The sequence below is a fragment of the Anastrepha obliqua genome, chromosome 5 (assembly GCF_027943255.1).
Source record: "Anastrepha obliqua isolate idAnaObli1 chromosome 5, idAnaObli1_1.0, whole genome shotgun sequence".
Lineage (NCBI taxonomy): Eukaryota > Metazoa > Arthropoda > Insecta > Diptera > Tephritidae > Anastrepha > Anastrepha obliqua.
Window position 1 is genome coordinate 111,993,986 of NC_072896.1, and position 20,524 is coordinate 112,014,509.

The window sequence follows — 20,524 nt, forward strand, 5'->3', positions numbered from 1 at the left end:
GCGCTAAAATTTGTTCCGGATGTAGCAGATGTGTTTAATTGTAGTATAGAATTCTATATCACTTACTCGCCGATTATTTAGTCACAAACGATGATCACTTTTGTAGCAAACGACTATTGGGAGTAAATTTTCCGTCAGAACTCTTTCAAACACAGCAGGAGGAACATTGGCTATTTGGCGTTCGATATTGAAATTCAACTCCCCTTGTTGTTATTGTAGCAGGTCATTAAACCCATAGAGCGGTGTATATGTAGAGGGTTCGATTGACAAGTAATGATCCTTATTTTTTTAAGCAGTTTTATTAAACCTTTTGGATTATACAACTAATATTCTTTAAAATAGGAGCATCAATACACCGCTGGTAGCGGTCTTTCCACTACAGGAAACATTTTTTAAACTCATCCGCCGGAATCGCTTTCAATTCGGCTGTCACAGTTTTTTGGATCGCCTCGATGGAGTCGAAACGCCTCCCCTTCAGCTTTCTTGTCAGGCACGGGAACAAGAAGAAGTCCGGAGGGGACAGGTCTGGGCAGTAGGGAGGGTGGGAAAACACCGGAACCCCCATCTTGGCCAATGCAGAGGTGCAGAGGAAGGCGGTGTGCGCCGGCGCATTGTCGTGATGAAGGGTCCAATTGTTGACGAGGTCGGGCGACGCGGTTTTTCAGCCGAAGGAGCACATGCCGCGTTTACAGTGCTTCCTGGAGGTACAAACTCCTTGTGGACGATGCCTCGAGAGTCGATGATCAACTGCATTTTCGCCACTGAAAAATCCTAACACACTTTTAAAACAGCTTTCATGCGCGAAGCGATGTTGACTGCACCGCTGTTGCCAGCGAACTGGGACAGATTTCTAGTGGAAGGAGAAGGTCCAACGATCATTTTCCCCCATCAGCCGATTCGGTTGATCGCTTTGCAGACGCTCCGCGCGGGAAGGCTCATTACTTTTCAATCAAAGCTTGTATATATTAGCCGTTGTTCCTTGGTGCAAAAAACAGGTTAGGTTGCGTTAGGTTAACGTACCCATAGACTTATTGGTCCTTAGTGATACCAGATGGAGCTAGACCTTTACGTTCCCTTGCAGTAGACAATTACAGGATAACATCCGCGTCTTTTGCGAATCTGAAGCTCTAACCCCGAGAGGCATTCTAACGTCACATATTTTAGAGCTCCTAAGCATTTCAATCTGGTTTTAGCTAACGCAGTGCAAGAATATAGAAGGTGTTCTAGCGATTTCTTCTATTTCAGTTCATTGCAAAATCTGCAGCTATCGTCGTTGGTAATTCCTATCTTGTTTGCGTTTGCCGCTAGTAGCACAAACAGTTTATAATTTGAATTATTTCAAGCTAGAAATTTTATTTGTCTCCACAACTAGCCAGCTTTCTGCGCTTCTGTATCCATCTGTCGCCTCCAGATGTTGGCTGGTCTTCAGCGTCTGTGACTCTCTTGGGGGCTCCAACCCAACGCAGCTCGTGTGATGTCATGCAGGGGTTTACGAAGTGTATGACTGATCCAATTCCATATGCGACGTCGTATTACGAGGAGGATGGGTATTTGTTTAGTAATAGCTTCCAGGTCGGTGTTACTTAAGCTTTTGGGTCATGGCTTTCATCCACATGATTTTGCATTGGCCGCGATTAAAAAAGGTTTGCAAGGTTTGCAAGGCGCACATGTTCAGGTTTCACGCCTCACAACCATATGGTATAACCGATTTTACGTTGATGTCGAAAATCTGCAACTTCGTACGTCTGGATATATGCGCCGATCTTCAGACTTTATCCAGACTACCAAAGGCAGAACGTCCTTTTGATATGCGATTGCGATCCGCCTTTTTTTGTGATAATGCTGCTGAGATAACATAATTCATTTACTACTTCTAAAAGGTTGCCGGCTATCTGAATAGCTTGCGTTGATTCTTAGCCCAGTGTTAGCTGCAATAGCGCGGACCGAGAGCAACTTTGAGCATATATATGCGAGTACTTGTGCGCCATCAGGCATATGTCATTTGCGAAGTCCAGGTCTTCTAGATGTCCGTTCAGATTTCTGGCTATACCTTAATTTTTCGCGCAAGTTCGGCTCATAACTTGGTCCATGACTAAATTGAATACCAGCTGCGAAAGCCCATAAGCCAGTTTGACCCCGGCTTGTACTTCAATACTGGTACTCAAAGCATTTTCATGATTAACACGGCAGCAAGCGCCCGCGTACCAATCTTTTACAAGGATGATTATTTGGTCATACATTCCTTTGCATGCGAGAACACTTCAGATTACTTCATGCCTTAAAGTATCGAACGCCTTTTCGAAATCAATGAAGCATAGTTATAGAGGAGAGCGCCACTCCACTGACTGCTCAACTGCGTTGTAGTCACCGATCATCTTTGTCTAACTCATCTGACGGTAAGACCAGGAAACATGCTTTTTCGTCGGGTTGGATCCAGAGAGAGAGAGGGGTATTAGAAAAGTGCAAAGGGTGGTGGTTGGGCTCCGCTGACGGCAATCGGTGGTCGGGAGATTAGGAAGGTGGTAAAGGGCTCTCAATGAATACCTTTTAATGTCTGTCTGTACACTTTTCGATCCGGTAGTTGTGACTGTGTTAGGTCCTGGATCTCGTCAGTATAGTCGAATAGATGTGTTTTGACTCTCCTGGGCAGGTGGCTTAAGCTCTATCAAATACTTTCGGAAGTGATTCCTACGGTAGCAACCCACCAGGAAATGCTTGCTGAGAATTTTACTCTGCTCTTTAAGCAGGAGCACGGAAGCCTCGTTTTTGGAGACATGCCATGGCTGTCCTAGTACAAGCTTTCTGACAGATCTGGAGCTTTGTCTACTCCGAAGCACTAGAGCCAGGCGACCAGGTTGGCACAGCGGAATTTAGAACCGACTGACAAATTGCTTTAAATGCCGCCAGCAACATTTCTTTGTCTTTGCCCCGCGATAGCAATTTGAATACCTAATTGCGATTTTGGATCTTAGTGGCAATTGCCGTTGTATGAGTCAAGAAGGAGAACAAACTGTTAAAGCCTACACCTAAAATTTTGAGGTTTTTAATGGTCGGTATTGGTGTGTCATCGGCTTTCACTTTTAACTACCGTCTGACCTTCTTCATTCAGATGGTAAAGAGGGTTACGCTGCACTTAGTGGGGGAAAGCTGGAGACTCCTCGCAGAAAAAAAGCGAGAAAGACTGGCGAGATAAACGTTCATTTCGGAACACAAGTCACCAATGTCATTGCCGGACGCCATTATCCACCAATCGTGAGCATAACAGACCAGTGAAACTTGTTCTGGTGGTTGGTGGAGCTTCGATATATAAATAGAAGTTGAAAAGTAAAGGTTGCCAGGACACTTCTTGCTCCTAAACTCCTCTGTTTTCAGCTGTAGACTTGATAGATGACAAGTGATTGTCGACCACACGGGCGGCAGTTCGCAAACCACCTCATCAGTGACGGCGCAATGGTCGACTGTTGGATATCATCTAGTATGAAGTCGTGGAATGATTGACTTCTGCAGTTCAAACACTATTAGGACAGTCTTCTCGCTGCGGTGACTTTGATTGAAAACGCGGTGTGTTTATGGCGTTAAGTCCTGTGGTGGTGCTGTGCACTCGGAACCCATGCTGGGTTCAGGTGTTTCGTGAAGAGTGGGAGTAGGACAGTGTCTAGACTTTTGGAGAATGTAGAGTTATCGGACTATAGGACTCCACTTGGTAGACGTGTTTCGCAGGTTTCAATTGTGATACTATTAACCCCGCTTTCCATTTGTCAGGAATTATGATAAAGGCAACGGACAGCACGAGGATCCTTGTGATGTATCTATCTCCCGATGGACCCAAGTTTTTCAGCATCAACATGTTAATCCCGTCGGGGCCAGTGGCTTTTTTTCTCACTGGTTGGTTGCATAGGCTTGGGATATGGCTCAACGACTTCTGTGGATGCAGCAACTTATCTCCAGAAACACCACTACACTTGCTTCTCGAACGAGATGTATTTATTTTTAAAGCCATTAAAAGGATATGAAAAATTGTTTCGTTATTTGTTTGTCAAATTGGTTTTTATTATTTCCTCTAAAATACACTATTCAAATAGCATCTAAAACAAAGCTATAGGTACGTATTTGCGAATGAGAAGCATGAAACTCAATTTAACAGGCTTACCGTTAAATTAGTCACAAGCTACTGCAATATTAACAAACCCATCAACATTGACGTCAATTGCAGCTGCGTCTTCAATTACAAATTCCACAAACTCACTGCCATACAAACACAAATATGGTACGTGTTTAGGTAGGTGCCTATCGTCTATCGACCACTCGAGCGTAAACGGTGATACTGGAAATACAGGAAAGTCATCCCAATCCACACTGGCCTCCTCAGCTGGCTGCTTAGGCAGTTTGGCAGCTGTTTGTGCTGTCCAATTGGCCACCTGTTTAAGCTGCCAGACACATCAAACTGCCTTTCAAATGCCTAGCCAGCATCAATGCAGCTGGTTAGTGCCATTTAGGCGGCTTTATGACTTTCCAACGGCCTGCTGCCTTGCTTGGAATGTTTACGTGCTTTGCTTAGGTGTTTTCTATTTTCATTAGGTGCAAATATTTTTTACATTGTAGCTCATTTGTCAGCTATGAGTAATCCCAGAAATGCTTTAGTTTATTTTATTTTCGCGTTCAGATTGGCTCATTTGCTCGCATAAGTAGGTCATTAAATTTTACGAAAAAATTCAATTGAAAAATGTGAAAGCTAAACTATTATTTTCATTTACACAACTGCCAAGCGGAATACGGACATATTTATGGATATGTGAAAATACAATTTTACGTGAATAAATGAAGGTAGCTGTAATATATAAAAACATTTCTTTGGAATTGATAACTCAACTTCAAATTTTTTTACTCATTTCAATTTCATCAGACCCTCGGACTGCACCTTGTGCATCCTTTTAATTTTCCGACACCAACGGACTTAATAGCGACAAGGTGATTTCTGCCTTTTGCAATCTGAATACCAAAGCGAGGCGTATGGATGTGGATGTTAATGAGGGAAAAACGAAGTATCTTCTGTCAGCACAAAAGAAATCGACGCATTCGCGCCTAAAAGCCTCTATCACGTTTGGCAGCTATAATTTTGGAAAAGTAGGGGACTTCGACTACTTAGAAACCAGCATCAACAACGATAACTTAAACCTTTCGCCAACAAGTGCTACTTTGGGTTAAGTAGGCAGCTGAGTGGCAAAGTCCTTTCTCGATGAACAAAAATTACACTTTATGGGAGAGTCAAAGCTATTAAAAACACAAAAAACCGTAGGTTTCTAAATTCAAGTCACTCTTTGTGTGCACCCAATCACACCAATCCCTCGCACTTACATTCTGTGTCAGTGTAATTTTCTTGTCACATTACGCGTTTGACACAAATGCGAATAAAAGTAAAATTCCCCTCAACAGCACATACCTACACATTCACACACACCATTCACTTTCAACGCATGAAATAGCCGGCATCATTGAAATATTCTCTCACAATCATTTGAAATTCAGCTTATCACTGCGCTGCCATTGCTCAGCTAGCGCGTCCAATATGCTCAATGCAAGTCCATTTGCTCAATGCAGGCGAATTTGTCAAAAGAGCGCCGATAAACATGTTTCATCATGCATTGAACGGAAATTGAAGTGTATTTTGTTGTTGTGCGTTAAATATTTGTCCAACATTGTATTGACTTTAATGCCAGAGAGATGTTTCAACCGGATATGTAAGTGCGATAAATGCAGAAAGTTGCAGAAAAATGCCATTAAGTGGTTAGTGCTGGAGTTTAACAAGAAATCAGCGGGGACAATTTGAGATGTTTTTTATGAAAGTTCTACATGAAAAAAATTATTAACTTTTTAAGTTTAATTTTCAATAAGAACATAGTTTATGCTTTAACAAAAGCCGTATGTCTAAGTCAATATTAAATACTTTGTACCAAATTCAGAGAAATTTTAAAGTTGTCATAGAACTTTCCAACTTTTCAATGGGAAAGTTTAAAAAACCTTGGTTATGCAGTTCTACAGCCCAATGAATTTCAATATAATAAAGTGAAAGTTTTAAGTACCTCAAAAATCGCGAGCCTAAATAATCGAAATTCTTATAAAATTCCGATTAAAAAGTCTTAAAATTTAATGTAAATTTGATGAATTTTTCTGAATTTCATACCAAGTTTGGAGCTTTGATTCAGATGACTTTTGTTAAAAAATGAACTGTCATTGCAAATTAATTCAAGGGAAAATAAATAAATTTCAAAATTTAATGGAAAAGTGTGCATGGATTTTTTCGATGGCTGTACACATGATTCAATGATAAAAGGTTTGCTCAGCGGGCAGCTTTCTCGTTCTCTCTCGACAAATCAGGTCCCTTAGCAAGACACTAGGTTGCTAGCTCTAGAAATTTTGTGTAAAAGTGGAGGAAAAGTTAAATTTTTAGAAAGACATTTCATTTTCAAAATGGATGGATGCAGTGTGCAGTGGAGGTTTAGCAAAGCACAGTAGCAGCAAGAAAAAGCTTCTCATAAAAAACCATCTACCGGAATCGGCTTAAAACTGTAGATCCTTCCATTTGTGGAACGCGCGCTACAAATAGGAAAAGTATCTCTGCGAAACAAATAACAGAATTGTACGTGGCAATTATTTATTTATTTTTAACAAAATAGTTTTATATTGGCGAAACTTCGCAATCGGTTTTAATTTAATAATCAATTCACAAAATAAAATCTTGAATTAAGTGAAATAATTTCTTGTTTTAATATTAGACTTAGCAATTTCCACTAATAACTTCTATTTGTACCATTATTTACATTCAAATATTAATTAAAATTTATTTTTCAAGCCGTTCGCAGTTTGTTTCCAATTAAGTAACAAAATACTTTTTTGCTACCATTTTTACAAAAAAGGATTTAATTTTTCCATTTTATGCACCTTCTTAAATACAACCTTTTGTAAGGGAGTGTCAAAAATCGAATGTCACTAGTGAGCAAATCTTTAATAATTGAATCATGGGCTGTACATACATACATATAGAGTGTAATAGTTACCAAAAATGGAATGTAAAACCTTTTCGTATCCAAAATAAATCAGTTGATTAAAAGAACAAGCACTATTGCCGCTATTTAGTCTATGCCCAGCCAGAGTTAACTAGTACCCTTGGTCATCGTACAGATCCATAAGTAAAAACACTCTCAGCTGGTACTTAAAAAGTACCAATTTCATAGAAAATCGTATCAAAAAGTATAAAAATGTCCTACAAATTTGGATATTTTTCAATAAAAAAGCATTGTTATTACTAAGAAATATATTAAAAATATTTGTTATCTAAATCTTCCAAGTCAAAAATATTATATGATATTTGGTGTATTTTTTTTTGTTTTTGTTGTCGATATTATGATATATTCGCAGCGGCAGGCTCATCACCTACCCTGCCAGAAAGCAAAATAGATCAACGAAACCAACGCAAGACTGAGTCTTGTCGAGGCCATATGCTCCTGAGTGGAGTGAACAAGGAAAAATAAAAAATTATATTCGCATCGCAACCCCTCCAATACGCTCAAGCAAAAAGACTAGGCACTCACACCATCACACACTTAGGTGCTTGAAGAAGAAAAGTGTTTTACTTGTAATTTTGTATAACGCCCTCAGTGAACTAACAGCCTCCCGTTGTATTATTCACGTACTCTAATCCCTTCCAATTTATAGCACCAGCAACAAAAACAAAAAAAAAACATTGCTGCTCTTTCAGCGAATTTGAACAGTCTCTTCGCCTGAGTCTAATATTGCCGAATGCTGGGCTGGGCGCATGGCACACTCGCTTACTTGGACTTTGTAGCCCACTCTGTGGCTTAGTTTCTAGGTAGGTTCTATCAAGAAGCTGTTCTCCATTAGCAGTTCATTACTAGAAGCTTTAAGAAATGAGATTTGATTAATGCTGCTCCCAGAAAAATATCGCCTCTCTCTTATCTTATATACATATGTATTATGATTGCCACTTATACCCTTTGTGGGTGTTTGTTCGAACTCCTCCTCCTTTTTGTGATGTGCGTTTTGTTGTTTTCCACAAATGGATGGAATTTTATGCCTCCTTCGAGCGGCACATGGTTTTTTATGAGAAGGTTTTTCATAGTAGAGGTATGCCATTGCCTGCCAAGGAGCGACCAGTATTAGGAAAACAAAACCTTTTCTGTTATTTGATACTTCAAGCTCGGGTTTTCGCTTACGTTAATTAGGATAAGTAAAAATTTCAGCGCTTTTTTTCTGTTTATTTCGACGATGAAGTGAACGTAGTAGGAATAAGTGGGTACAAAATACTATGAGGTTGAAGTGTAAACCTACATCAAAGCTAATCTAAGGATAATCCAATTTTTGTATTTATACCTTTTTTTTGACTGAGTAGAACATTACTTCCCCATTTAGAGTGCATTTAGATTAGATTAGACTTGTGGGGGGCTGGACAATCCAAGCACTCAGTCAGTAGACCATTGTACTACACCCGGATAGATATCAGTAGAAAGAATAGAGATAGGAAAGTTAAAATGGATGGTAAAACGGACAAATTAAATAGTTTGAGATCACTCTTCCACAAATCTCTTGGATTCATTGATGAATTTTAAGGGATCCGGAAGAGAGAAGAGTATGATCGCAACCCGATATCCTAAGTCTGATTCTGGAAAATGCAGGACAGCTACATAGAAAATGCTCTAGAGTGTCGTCATCCTCAAGACAGAATAGGCATATCGGGCTGTCTACGACCTCCATGCTAGCCATATGCTGACCACAGACGTTGTTCCCTGTGATAACACCCACCAGTACTCTCAGGTCCTTTCTGTTGAGTTTTAGGAGAAAGGTCGCTGTTTTCCTGTTTGGTTCTTTCACAAAGCACTTGGCCACTCTGCACGAGTTCAACTCAGACCAACGAGCTCTGTGGGTAGGCTTCATGAAGTCGTTAATCCATAGATGAATCGATGCGGAATTGACACCTAGAAAAGGTTCAGGGCCTAGTGGCATACTTATAGAGCTTTCATTTGCCAATTTATCAGCTAACTCGTTCCCTGTAATACCAGAATGTCCAGGCACCCAAATAAGACTAACTTTGTTGTGTTTTGCAACAGTGTTCAGTTTTGTCTTACATTCACCGACTAACTTCGAAGAGCATCGTGGGCTAGCAAGAGCTTTCTGAGCAGCTTGACTGTCACTACAATACTGTTGCACCGCCACTTTTTCTCAATTAGCCAGTATGCCACATTCAAGTTGGCATAGACTTCCGTAAGGAATACCGTGGCCATCTGTCCTGTGGCATAGGAGTACTTAGTGTCTTCATCTAAGTACCATCCAGATCCGCTTCCATCACTGGTTTTGGATCCGTCGGTGTAGAATATGTGCTGATATCCCGTTAATAGGTTCTCTGCACTTAACCATTGATCTCTATCTGGGATCAAAACGTCATACTTCCTACCGAAGCCAAGGACAGGCACCCGATTGTCCACCGGCATCGAGAACAGTGTGCACCGCTCTGACAACTGGTGGTATATCTGACAGTGGCCAGTGCTTACTTCATTTCCCCAGACCCCGTTTAACTTGAGCCAGAATGGCATTAAGGGCATCACCAGATATCGTACTCATGGCATCTGTGATAGCCAAGCACACACTTCTCTGCAGCCTGTTTAGGGGTTTTACTCTGGAATTAACCATTGTGGCTTTCCACTATACTACAGAGGCATATATAATAATGGGTCTAATCAGGGGGTTGTACAGTCAATGTACTATCGCCGGTCTTAGACCCCATGTCTTGCCAAAGGTTCTCTTACACTGCCAGAAGGCCTTTAGTGTTCGAGAGACCTTCCGCTCGACGTGATTTTTCAAGGTAAGTTTACTATCTAGGATTACTTCTAAATATTTAACCTCAGAAGACAGTTGCAGTGTTGACCCTTTTAATGTGGGTAGTAGCAGGCCTTCCATATTGCGTTTCCTAGTGAAAAGCACTAAGGTACCTTTTGTAGTATTCACCGAAAGACCAAGCAATTCGCACCAATACTCAATCTTATTTAGAACTACCTGCATTTTATTGCATATAACTTCAAGTGATTGTCCTGAAATTAATACGCACACATCGTCTGCGTAGGCTTGGATGTGTCCAGTTTCCTGCAGATCATTAAGAAGAGAGTCCACCACGAAGCACCCTAGTAGGGGAGAGAGTACACCGCCTTGTGGGCAGCCCTTCTTAACATCAACCCTGACTCCTTCATCGCTTTCTCTATCCATATTAAGCAGTCTTTTAGATAGCATAGAGTGGATCCATCTGACAATGATTTCTTCCACTCCATGACTTCTGATAGAAGAGCGCATAGAGTCAAAGGTAGCATTGTCGAAAGCTCCATCAATGTCCACAAACCCACCAAGAGTGTACTCTCTTGTTTCCAGCCCTTTTTCGATTATGCTAACGCACTCGTGCAGAACCGATTCGCAAGATTTCCCACTTTGATAAGCATGATGACTGACGTTGAGAGGGTTTCGACTTAGAACCCTCGTCCTAATGTGCTTCTCCACCATACGTTCGAGACCCTTAAGCATAAACGATGTCAGGCTTATAGGTCTGAAACTTTTTGGTAAATCGTAGCTGTTCTTGCCTGGCTTTGGGACAAATACAACTTTCACTAAACGCCACAGTGCATTTAAAAGCGGGTTTTGTTCGTACATCAAAAATGTTAGAATATTGCACGCGTGCCCAGCGATTATCTATTAAATTGATAATAATAGCTTACTAATGGTAATTAAAATTGATTACTAAAGTATTGTTTTCAACAGAAATATTTTAAACGGGCTGCTGGTCTCCTGCTTAGGTCCACCTAGACACATAAGTGGGTTCGGTCAAGCGCCCAACCTGCTTACTAAACTGAAAATGTTACAGTTTTCTGTTGCAATACCGTAGTGGATATTACTTTATATATTTTTGGTTAATATTTTAGTTTTGAAATTTCATATTTATACAAAATTTACGCAGAAATTCTAAATTTATTTAACCACGCGTTACGGTAATTTGACGAGCAAACTCAAATATGAATGTTTACGCTATTTCCGGGCGTTCACAGGTTTATTATTATTTTGTGTGCAAATATTTTTGCTAGCTGACATTGAAGTAAAATATGATATAAATTTCAGCTATTTATTTTGTTTTAGTTTTGTTTAAGCTGCATGCAGTTATACATATCTCGGCCTTTTCGCAGGTGTGTGACACAAAACCTCATTCAGCAACTGCGGCTGCAAAGCAATGGCATTTCAACAAATTCCTGCCTTTAGTAAATTTATACTCATTTACTCATACTTCTGCCAATTCGTATACATATATCGTGTATGCATGTACCTATGCTTGTACGTCTGTATGTAATTGCAAGTATAATTTCGGTATTCAGGTGAAAAATTCCAACCGCCACAGCATCAGCGCACTCAACGCAATTCTACGAAATGCAACCAATTTACGTTTCGTTTGTTTGTTTATTCATTGTTACGTGCGTGTGTGTGTGTGTGTTTGTGTATAATTTCATGATGATTTAATCATACGAGAAAACCTCAATGACGCAAAAAGCTGTCATTCACACATCTGATGATACGCATTTCTTGAAAACCAATATCGGTCCATTGGCCGCTTGTCTGCCTTCAAGTCCAATAACTTAAACGGAAATACAAAAATTCATGGTAAATTTGCTCAAATCGGGCTATTCCCACTGCGTTAATCGCATTTTTGTGGTCAGTAAATTTTATGTCGCCAATACAGATTGGAGATTTTTGGGTTTTACGAATGTATTTACTTAGTAAATTATATCAAATGAAGTGGCACTTATTAGTTTATAGGAATGTCCGTTTCGTTTGATTAAAGGCAATAATTTTTATGGAAGAAAATGGTTATTAAAGTAACGGTATTTGATTTAGTAATACAAGGGTTTCTGATAACTCAAGTGAAGACTGTGAAATGGTGAAATGGCTGAAGTGCCAGTCTAGCACTCCTCAAGTGGCACTGAAGCGCCGTTTTGATTAAGTGAAGACTGTACTTTGCTCGAAAATATTATCAATGCATCAAAATGTTATTCCATCTAACGGTTTTTCGTAGCAGTAACACTGCAGCAGTTATAATATTGCTCGAGATTTTTTGGCTCACTTGAATAGAGGCGCTCAGTTTGCTTACATTATTTTAGTTTGAAGCTGTGAAAAGGGTTCGTGTTTTTAAGCATTCATTGTGTTTGGGAAGCATAAAGGTTTAACAGATCGCGAAAAAGGACAAATCGATATCTTGACTTCAGAGACTTTCAAAGCGCCAAATTGCCAAGAAGATTGGTCGAAGTCCAAATGTTGTGGATCTTTACATCAAAAAAGGTACCTTCTATGGTAGGAACTACAAAAGCAGAACTGCGAAGCCCGCATAATCCTAAGGATCGCATAGATTTTCGCCCTTTCGACAGCAAAAGTTAAAGAAATGGCAAATGTTGCACAAAGCAATTCCACCGTTTGAAGGGCTATTTTAGAAGCGCTACACCTGAAGTATAAAAAATTACAAAAAAAAACCACCACTGAATAAATTTCGCAAAGAACGCCGCCTCGATTTTGCAAGGGACCCACATGGCTTGGATTTCTGTTGCAAAGAACGATCCCGGTGAATGGCAAAAAGTAGTATTTAGGCACGAAAAAAGTTCAATCTGGATAGGCCGGATGAAGGCAATTACTATTTCCTTGGCTTAAGAAAAGAGGAGTCGACATCACATCCGTGCAGGTGGTGATATGGTATGAGGAGCTATTGTATATCGAACTTTGGCGCGTTCAAATTGAAAATTGTGTGCCTGCTACAAAATAAGCTATAAAGCTCTGTTGAAATCAACTTTTCCTGAGATTCGTGAAACATTTGGACTTATTTATGAATTGGATCTTTCAACTGGAGAATCCACCTGCACACGCTTCAAGTGTGGTGAAAACTTGGATTACATCCCAAAACGTTGAATCTTTAGCATGGCCATGGCTAGCATTCCCCAGATCTGAACATTATTGAAAACCTATTTGGATGACTTGCTCGCGAGGTTTATGAGAATGGGCAACAATTTGAAGACAAAAACGCTTTAATTCGAATCATTAAAACGGCCTAGTCTGAAATTTCATTAAGCTAGTAATTTATAAACAAGTTGGCAGCACAAACTAGTATTAAGTATGTAACCTTAGTAGATTTTTCAATAATAAAGGGTGGTTAAGTTTCAAGGGCCGGTCATGACGTTGAATAAAATACAATTTTTTTAGGAAATTATTATCGTTTCTCTTTATTATGATAATACTGGTATGGCTCAATTACGTATGGGATAAAATATTGGCCAAATGGCCGCCGCGACCTCGGCGGCATACTTCCATGCGATGGTCCAAATTTTCGATGACGCTGAGGCATAATTGAGGTTTTATGCCGTTAATGTGCCGAATTATCTCATCCTTTAGCTCTTGAATTGTTGCTGGCTTATCGACATCCACCTTTTTTTCAAATAACCTCAATGAAAGAAGTCCAACGGTGTCAAATAGCCTGGTTACTAGGGCGGGTCGATTTAAAAATCGCTCATTGCTCTGTGAAAATCGTATTCTAGGGATCAAAATAAGAAACTTTGCCCAAGGAACCATACCTCTAAAACGAATTCTGATGTCCCCCAATTTGGGTCGAACGAAAAATCCCACTTTGACCCATTTAGAGTGCTCCAATCGAGTCCAAATGTATGACCGACCCCCACTACCTTTGGACGGCCGATCCATCCATGCCAGTGGCACACCCCCTGGAACTCCCCTGGTGGGTTCCCCATACAATCATTTCAAAATATCACCATTTTTGGCTTTTACATGAGAAAAGAAACTAAAAACCCAAATTGGTATGGCTGTTTGGGCAAAGTTTCTTATTTTGATCCCTAGAATATGATTTTCACAGAGCAATGGGCGAATTTTTTGCCTCCCCACAAATCGACTCGGCCTACTGGTTAATGTACTGGACATTGTAGCCTTTGTTACCATTTCACAAAACTAGAGTTAGTAGAAACAAGCATCTGCCTTTTTTGCGAATTGACGCGAGAGACGAAGACTCTCAAGCCTCGATGACTCTAAATAGTGATAAGTAATAAGAGGCCTGAATAGGTACTCAATTCATCAGCAGCCTCCAATTTTAGGCTGACGCTCACGCATAATACATCACATCAGAGGTCGGAGTGCACTAAGGCCCAACAATTATAGTAATAATAGGATATATAGACCTATGTACATATTAGCCAAAACAAGATTTAGAGTAAATCTAACTAGTAAGTCTTTTCCGATCTGTGCGAAATGCATTCATTGCCCTGGTCCTAGAAGATACTTCAAAGTAATAGTTTCAACCAAAGAATTGCTGCTGATTTCGGAAACACTTTAAGTAAAACTTGATCAACATCTTCCAGTAGAAATTTTTGTTCCATGTTCCATATTGGCTGTAAATTATGTCTAACTGAATTATGTAGCAACAAATTAGGCAACTTTTAATCGAGTTAAGTAAAAATCGATAAGGCTAATACTAACTAATACTAACCTCACATCGTGCAATCTCGTCAGCAACATGCTTTTGGCAGCAACATTGATTGTCAAATGAGAAGAAACGTCAAAATAATGAGCATCGCCCCAGAAGTAATTGGCAAATTTTGTTAAGAAAAGATTTTTTAAACAAGTTAAAACACATATATTGACATATAAAAATACAAAGAAGATTGATTAACACTCTTTGCGCAGACGTTTCACTTAAAAATGCCATATCTTCGGAGTATATGAACTCAGGCACTTCACTCGCAAAAGCAACTGTCAGTTTTCGCTTTAGGTGTGGAAAAATGTTGCTGGCATCATGTTGCGCGGTGTGAACTGAGTGTTACTTTGCCATGAGATACATACGAAATTTCACGCATATTTCACGGCAATGCAATATGTATGGAATTTGACAGCCATTTCGCGTGAAACGCAAACTTAGTATTAACTCATTTCATGCTCATTTTTGTATTGTATTCATTATTTTATTTGGTGGCATAAACCGTATGCCGATAAGAGTAATACAAGAAGAGTTAATTTCTGTATTTTTTAATATTTATGCATCGCTCATTTACTGCAGGAAAGTCATAGTTCAAAAACTCAAAATGTTGAAAAAAACAGCTTCAAAGTTTTAAATTTACTGTGGCTTCCTAAGTAAAAGTAAGCGGATATTTTCATGTAATGAGTTCAATATTTTAGAACCGGGTGCTCTACCGCCACTTAAATAAAATTTTAAAGTAATTACTAAAAATAGGGCGTGGAAAACATTGCACGCCGGAGAAAAGAGCTCTTATATACCGTACGAGTCAAAACGGAGAAAGCTATCCAGAAATAGCTGAAATCAGAATGTGCTCTCGGAAAATGGTGTATAATGCTCTTCATTCAGTTAAGAAAGATTCATACTATCTAAGCAAAAAAACGGAAAGAAAACCAAAGCCGCGAAAAACTGATGTTAATGTGGATAGAGCTATAATACGTAAGAGCAAAGCAGATCCTTTAAAGTCGGCACGGCAAATAATGCTTGAAATAAACCAAGAATCTGGTCTACAGGTGTCCAGAAAGCTTGTAGGAAGGCAACTTAACGAAGCCCTGCTGTTTGGCCGCATAAGCAGAAAAAAACCACTCATCTCAAAAAGAAATATCAAACACCGACTTGCCTTTGCAAAAACCCAAAAAAGACAAATCTATTCCGAAACCAAAATAAATAGGATGGGTTGCACGTCGTCCAAAAAATCAAGCGCGAAATCCTAGGTTCGCAAAAAAGACGATTAAACATGGCAGCGGGAAGCATCATGGTTTGGGGAGCTTTTTCCTGGCATGGTATTGGGCCAATTGTTCGCGTTGTTGGTAAAATGGATAGATTTCAGTATCTGGATATACCCCAAAATAAAATGGAGCCATTTGTGTTTGAATTTTTCCCATTAAATTTGACATTTATGCAGGACAATGATCCAAAGCATACTGCAAAAACAGTGAGGCAATGGCTCAGAAGAGAAAAAATTAATGCACTGGATTGGCCGGGGCAGAGTCCTGATCTCAATCCAATAGAAAATTCTTTGAATGACGTTAAATCAAAATCGCTGATTTGTGGGCCGCAGTTGAGGAGACTTGGTACTCGATTCCAAAGGAAGGATGCCACAAGCTTGTAGAAAGCATGGAGCGACGGCTTGAAGAAGTAATCAAAAACGGTGGATATAGTACAAAATACTAATCTGGTAAAACAATATTATTACTTAACTATCTGATTTGCTTACTATTTTTGCTTTTATTTGGAATGTTTTAGGATGTGCTATTTATGTGTCCAGGAGGCTTCGTGAGTCATCAACGTTCTCGTAAATTAAATCAAAACTGAAATTCTTTTTGACCATTTTTTTGTTTTAAAGGGGAAGTAAATAAGTTTTTTTATTTTTTACGTAGCTTTTTTCCTAATAAAAAATAATTATTTAAAAACATATTCAACTCTTTGCTTCCACAGTCTAAATGTGCTATTTATATGACCATGGCTGTATGTGTGATGATGGTGGAATCCATGATGGAAAGAATAATGAGATGGCGCCTATCGTGGTCCCGTTACTTTGCTTTCAGCGAATTTGACAACGAGTTACGTGATTTTAGCTCTAGTATGGCCAGATTACCATTTTCGTAACTTGATTTAGCTTTTTGTTTTGTTATTTAGTCTCGGAATTTTAGTTCTTTCTTCATGACATTTTTCTAGCCTGTTCTAATTAAAAGTAATGTTTATAATTTTGTAAAATATAAATTTTTTAATAATTATTTAAAGAAATCACTCAGTTTTATTCAGGTTTACTTTTTTTAACATCTGGTGGCATTGCCCGCGATTGCAGGTGTTGTTGGTGTTCTTCTGCTTTCGGCAGTCAAATCTCTCTCTCGCTACTGCAGTGTTGCCTAGCTTTGGATATAAAAACCCACTAAAATTCCCATTCAAAGAAAATAACACAACAAATTTTTATTGAATCACTTAAAGAACTTTGTATGCGTGACAAATAGTCTTTAGAATGTGCGTTTTTTTCTAAAATAAATGTGTTATGGATATGTATCTACAATTCAATTTATGACTTTTTTTTTGTTAAGTGAGACTCTTTTGTTAAGGGAACGTCTTATTTGCTATATTTGAGGTTATGTAACTAGATAAGGTCCTCTTTTTGTAAAAATGCCAGTATGGTTTCTTTAGTATTTTCTGGTATTTTGTGGCTTATTTTTACAATGAATACACCTCTTGATCCCTATGTCCCACTAAGGGTTGATGACCGGAAGAAACGATTACACATCTGTGGTTTTAATTCGCATTTAGTAAGTCTAAACGCTTTTTAGAATGAGTAAGAAGGTTTTGAAGAGTTGAGGGAGGGACATTTAATATTCTTGCATAACCTTAAAAGGAGCAACAAATTAAATTCACACTTTCAAAATATCAAATTTTATAAGAACCAACTAATTTTCATTAGCACTAAAATCTTCTCAGAATGGCCTTTTATAACCTTCTTTTGTATAATAATACAGTTTTTTTTTAACTTAAAGTTTCGGTAGCTTTAAATTAAAAAAAAAGAAACAAACACGAAACTTCAAATTTTCGCATTTTCGGTATAAAAGCACTAAATTTATTGCGAAGAGCAAATGGTTGGCAATACTCAACTTGGAAAAACGTGACGTCACGTACTCTCTGATGGGCGCTGGATGGAATCGATAAGATGAGGTTCAAATTAGGAATAAACACGCGATCGTTTTGCCTAAACTATGTTAAAAGTCCACACAGCTTCTTTATTTAGATACAAGAAATTTAATAATAATCAAAAATATAAGAAATGTCAAACAGTGTCAAAGTGACAGGTTGGCATCTAAATGGTATTGCCACAGGTGCGCATCAAAATAAGGTGACCAGCTTCACAAGATAGCGCCAGGAAATTTTTTACACATAATTTTTTATAAAATAAGGGTGTGTGGTCATTTCTGCGTACTTATCGAAAAAAAATGTTTCTGTTTAAAGCACTACTGAGTTAATTTACCGATATTTCGGCCTAAGCTGATAAATTTTATTCCCCAAAAATGTCTCATCAAAAATACGATGTGAACGAATTTGTATTCTGTTCTACATCTATTGCCGGCTTGCCCGAACCGTTAGACTAACGATCTACCCAGTTTTGGGCGAATGATTTTATAATGTCCCCCCGAAACTCCCTTTTTTTAAACAAAATACAAAAAAAAAACAATGAATATTTGTAGAGTGAACTCAAGCGAAATTAACAAACTGTCACTTACCTTATTTCGTTGACAATTTGCAATCCCTCACGATTTGTCGCGCAAATTTCAGCTTTCTGCTCCAACTGCGAATTAAGTTTAATTTGTGACCTTTATTTAAATCAAGGTGAATATTTGTTGTTGTTATGTATGGATTTGCGCTTTAAAACACTAGTAAAATAAAATAAACACGATTAGCCTTTTTGCTGCTTCACTTCTTCAAAATATCACCAAATCACTTATTTTTTTGTTGTTAATTTTTCAATTTTTTTTATCAGCAAAATATTTAGTTGTCGTTGGAAGTTTTACTACTGTTGTACTTGTTGATGCTATGGGCTGAAAAATAGAAAGAAACAAAAGTTAAAATCAAATAAGTATCAACGCAAAAAAAGGTGAAGAAAAATCTTAAGGCAGGCAAAGCAAAACATGCAAGGTAAGTTTTAAACAAAAAAGTGTGTGGCGACTTTTCCAATGGCTACCAAACCACCAAAAAGGAAAAACAAAATTTGCAGCCGAGTGCTGACGGCAGCAATCGTTTTGTACACTGACATCTACAAGTGGCTTATTTTCAGTTTTCATGTTTCTATATTTTGTATTTATTTTTATTTTTAGTTTTATTTGCTTAAATTTTTTTTCTTACTGCTCTTGCAACTTGGTTATTTGATTTTTGTTGCTAATTTTAGGTAGACTTATTTTTGCTTTTAGCTTTAATGTAATTACAAGGCAGGCCCGTGTAGTTTGAAAAAATCAAAAAGCATCAGTATCAACCACCTTCATTAGCCATATATGCACACACACACACATACATGTATATGTATTTGTGTCTACATGTAGTTACATGCAATGCGACGTGATTTTTAGCGAAACGGCGTTGGAGGAGACAGATGGGGTAGCTGAAGCAATGATTGTTGTGGAAAAGGTGAGCGTGCAGCATGTAGTTGCACTTGTCGGGGCTCCATACACACACACACATGCATACATACATACACACATATGTACATACACTCATACACACATACAGATGTGTGTATTGCTATAATTAATTAGATTTGATGGTAGATCAGTGAGTTTTTTGCTTTTCGAAGTTACTTTTCATTGCCAATTTCAACTTCATGGCTTTCAGTGCCGTAAAATTGCAACATATGAAATGAATGAAACCAAAACAACTAAATAAAAATTAAACGAGAATGAAAGATAATAAAATAAAATTGAGTTAAATCAAAATAATAAACAAAGTAAAATAAAGAGATGAAATGAAAAAAAAAGAAATATTGATATGAATCTAATAAATAAAAAAAGAAAGAAAATTAAGTAAAGTAAAAATAAACTTAAATGAATTAAAATAAATTAAATTAAATACAGCACAATAAAAAAAATAAATAACTTAAAACACAACAAAATAAAATAAAATAAATAATAAAATATTATAATACAAAAAAAATTTAAAAATAAATAATTTAAAATTAAATAAAATAAATTAAAAAATTAACAAAAAAACTAAAACTAAAATAAATGAAAACTTAATAATAGTTTTTACACACCACTTAGAGCTAATATGAGCCTACTACACATAGTTAAATAAATAAAGGGTGGTTAGATTTTAAGGGTCGATGTTGAATGTGAACCACACCTAAACGTCAAGTTTAGACCAACTGAATTTGAACTATGGAAAGATACACAATCGAGCAACGCGTTAAAGTTATTCAGGCTTATTATGAAAACGGGCGTTCAAATCAAAATGCATACCGCGCACTTCGTCTTCAGTGATTAGGCACATTTTCACCTCAGTGGATTCGTCAATAAGCAGAAGTGCCGCATTTAGGCGAATGATAATCCAAGAGTAATTACCGAAAAACCAATGCACCCACAACCCACAAAGAGTGACTGTTTGGTGCGGTTTATGGGCCGTCGGCATCATTGGGCCGTATTTATTCTAAAATGCGGCCGGTCAGGCAGTTACTGTGAATAGTGTTCGCAATCGTAAAATGATAACGAACTTTTTATGGCCCAAATTAGAAGATATGGATGTGGCCGATATGTGGTTTCAACAGGACGGTGCCACTTGTCACACAGCTAACGAAACAATGGCTCTTTTGCGAGAAAAATTTGATGGCCGAATAATCTCACGTCGCGGCGATGTCAATTGGTCGCCAAGATCATGTGATTTGACACCGTTGGACTTCTTTCTATGGGGTTATTTGAAAGA

General features: G+C 38.2%; 1 long non-coding RNA gene across 1 annotated transcript in view; it reads right to left on the reverse strand.

Moving 5' to 3' along the window:
* LOC129247129 (uncharacterized) overlaps nucleotides 1-20,524 on the reverse strand; it is a 155,690-nt gene that overhangs the window by 68,816 nt on the left and 66,350 nt on the right. The window contains exon 2 of the long non-coding RNA XR_008582538.1: nucleotides 18,340-18,654. This is a non-coding gene — a long non-coding RNA (uncharacterized LOC129247129). The remainder of the gene's footprint in view (nucleotides 1-18,339; nucleotides 18,655-20,524) is intronic.